This window comes from Rhincodon typus, chromosome 45 (assembly GCF_021869965.1).
Source record: "Rhincodon typus isolate 14 chromosome 45, sRhiTyp1.1, whole genome shotgun sequence".
NCBI classification, from domain to species: domain Eukaryota; kingdom Metazoa; phylum Chordata; class Chondrichthyes; order Orectolobiformes; family Rhincodontidae; genus Rhincodon; species Rhincodon typus.
In genome coordinates this window covers 4,545,652-4,548,976 of record NC_063376.1, presented here as the reverse complement: position 1 = coordinate 4,548,976, position 3,325 = coordinate 4,545,652, and the positions used below count along the sequence as shown (strand labels likewise).

The following is a 3,325-nucleotide window of genomic DNA, read 5'->3' as shown; positions in this document are numbered from 1 at the left end:
CTCTCCCCCCCTTCTCTCTCTCCCTCTCTTTCTCTTCCTATTTCTGTCTCTCTCTCTCTCTCGCTTGCTTTCGCTCCCTCCCTTTCCTTATCTCTCTCACTCCCCTCCCTCTGTCTTCCTCTCTTTTGTCTCTCTTTTCCCTCTCGTTCTTTCTCGCTCTCTCTCTCTTTGTCTGTTTCTGTCTCTTCCACCCTGTCTTCCTCTCCCTCTCGCTCTCTCTCCATCTCCCCCCACCTCTTTCTGTATCTGTCTGTCTGTCTGTCTCTCTCTCTCTGTCAATCTCTCTCTCTTTTTCTCTGACCCCCCGTCTCTCTGTTTTTCTCCCTCTCTCTGTCTCTGTGTGTGTCTCTCTCTCTCCACCACCTCCCCAACTGTGTCTGTCTCTCTCTCCCCATTTCTCTACCCACCTCTCTGTCTTCTCCCTCTCTCTTCCACTCCCTTTCTCACTTTCTCTTCCCCCCACTTCTCCCTCTCTCTTCCCCCCCCCACTTCTCCCTCTCTCTTCCCCCCCAACTTCTCCCAAACTCTTACCTCCCTCCTCCCTCTCCCCTATCTTTCTCCCTCTTTCTTTGTCTTGTTGTGTCTCTCTGTGTCTTTCTTTCTCTCTGTCTGTCTCTTTGTGTCTATCTCTCTCCCCCCCACCCCGTGTCTCCTTGTCTCCCTGTACCCCCCTCTCCCTGTCCCCCACCTCTCTCCCACTGTCCCTTCCTCTCTCTGTCTGTCTGACCCCACTCTCTCTGTTTCTCTCGGTCCCTCCCTCCCTGTCTCTCTCTCTCTGTCCCTCACCCTCTCCCTCTCTGTGCCCTCCCCTTCTCTGTCTCCCTGACCCTCCGTCTCTCTCTTTCTCTCTGTCTCTCCCTCCCTCTCTTTCTCTCTCTTCCTCACTCTGTCTGTCTCACTCTCTATCTCTCCCCTCCCTCCTCTCTATCTCATTCTTCCCCCCCCCACCTCTCTCCCTCCCTCCCTCCCTCCCTCTGTGTCTCCTTGTCTTCCTGTTTCTCCCTGTCTCCCTGTCCCCCCTCTCCCTGTCCCTCCGTCTCTCTTTCTCTGTCTTTCTCTCACTCCTCTCCCTCTGTCTCTCTTCTCCCTGTCTTTCTTTCTCCTTCTCTCTCTCTGTCTCTTTGTCTCTCTCTCCGTCTGTTTCTGTCTCTCTGTCTGTCTCTCTTTCTGTCTTCCACCCTGTCTTTTTCTCATTCCCCTTCTCCTTGTCTTCCTCTCCCTGTCTCTCTCTCCGTCTCCCCCACCCCACTTCTCCCTCTCTCTCTTTGTGTTGTTGTGTCTCTCTCTGTCTTCCTTTCTCTCTCTTTCTCCCCCACTCTTTGTCCCCCTCCCCCACTCTTTCTCCCCCCTCCCTCTCCATCTCTTCCACTTTGTCCCGCTCTCTCTCTCCCCCTTTCTCTCTCTCCCTCTCTTTTTCTCACTCTCTCTGACTGTCTCTCTCTCTCTCCTCCCCATGAAATCTCTGGAGGAAGCTGCTTCCTCAGAGAACCCGACCCCTCTGATTTTCCTCACTGATCCATTTTCCAACACTGGAAACAATTCCGAGCCGGATCCCCAGCGCTAACTTTACCTGTGGATGAAAATGTGCAGTGCTGGAGCCTGAGCGAGGCTTGCTTTATAAAAGCTCTTTTCTGTCTAATGTTTAATGTGCTTCGTGTCTGCACCTGACCCTATCCCATGTTCCAAAGTGCATTGACAAATGCCTTGGCTGTAATTGCCACCCTGCACTCAAGGCTGGAGGGGTAGGTGGAGATAAACTGATGAAAACCAACCCCCTCCTGCGACTGCCTCCTCTCAGGGTCATAGAGGGCAGAAACAGACCCTAATCCCTAACTAAACTAGTCCCACCTACCTGCCCTTGGCCCTTGTCCCTCCAAACATTTCTTATTTGTGCATTTATCCAAATGTCCTTTAAACATTGTAACTGTACGGGAATTGGCCACGTCCTGTGTAAGTCCATCCCACACATGAACCCTCTGAAGGGGCCGTCTGTTTCAATGGAACGGAACGTCTGCCATACATTTCATGGGCACCAGGTGGTGATATGCCCCAAGGCACAAAGGACCCAATCCCCTGGATGTGGTGAACTGCTGCCACCTGCTGGAGCAGCCGAAAGAAAACGTCTCTGGCTCCCCCTCCCATGACTCAGCAACAAGAACCTGGATTTACGTAGCCGCCTCTCACCTCAGAAAACATCCCAAGACCTGCGTTGAGAGGCAACACTTGACTCTGGGCTGCATGAGGAGAGATCAAAAGTATAAAAGCAAGGGAAGTGATGCTACACCTCCGCAAATCATTGGCCGGTTTTGTCCTGGGCACCTTATTTAAGGAAGGATGTTAAAGCTCTGGAGAGTATTCAAAGGAGATTTACTAGAACGATATCAGAGATAATAGGAACTGCAGATGCTGGAGAATCTGAGATAACAAGGTGTAGAGCTGGATGAACACAGCAGGACAAGCAGCATTAGAGGAGCAGGAAGGCTGACATTTCAGGCCTAGACCCTTCAGTAACTATTGTTGGCGGAAAGGAAACTAGCAAAGCCATTTCTGAAGAAGGGTCTAGGCCCGAAACATCAGCCTTCCTGCTCCTATGATGCTGCTTGGCCTGCTGTGTTCATCCAGCTCTACATCTCTTTACTAGAATGATACCTGGATTGAAGATTTCAGATACAAGGAAAGATTAGAGACATTGAGTGTATTCTTCTTGGAGCAGAGAAGATTGAGAGGTGACCCGATTGAAGTGTTCAAAATTATGAACAATTTTGCCAGGGTCAAGATGTTTCCACGAGTTGCTACGTCAGGAACTAGGGGGGTCACAATTTCACGATTGTCAGCAAGAAGCCGTGGAGTGAGATGTAGAGAAACTTCTTTCCTCAGACAGTTGTTAGGATTTGGAATGTATTGCCTGGCAGAGTGGTGGTGGCACATTCCAAAGGAGGTTTCAAGTGTGAATTGGAGATATATTTTGAAGGAATGGAGTTTGAGGGCTGCGGAGATAGGGCCAGAGAATGGGACTAGCTGGGTAGCTCTTTCACGAGCCAACACAGATACAATGGGTCAAAGAGTCATATACCATGCAAACACACCCTTTGGCCCAACTCGACCATACCGACCAGAAATCCTAAATTAATCCAGTCCCATTTGCCAGCATTTGGCGCATATCCCTCTAAAACCTTCCTATTCATGTACCCATCCAGATGCCTTTTAAACTTTGTAATTGTACCAGCCTCCAGTACTTCCCCAGGCAGTTCATTCCATAAACACACCACCTTCTGCATGAAAGAGTTGCCCCTCAGGCCCCCTTTAAATCTTTCCACTCTCACCT

The 3,325-nt window shown here is 50.3% G+C and overlaps 1 protein-coding gene across 1 annotated transcript in view; it reads right to left on the bottom strand.

Annotated features, from left to right (window-relative positions):
• Positions 1 to 1,681, bottom strand: part of LOC109921943 (histidine N-acetyltransferase-like) — a 23,554-nt gene extending 21,873 nt beyond the window's left edge. Inside the window, exon 1 of the mRNA XM_048620181.1 lies at positions 1,571 to 1,681. The gene's annotated coding sequence lies outside the window, so the exon portion shown is untranslated. The remainder of the gene's footprint in view (positions 1 to 1,570) is intronic.
• Between the last annotated feature and the right edge of the window lie 1,644 nt (positions 1,682 to 3,325).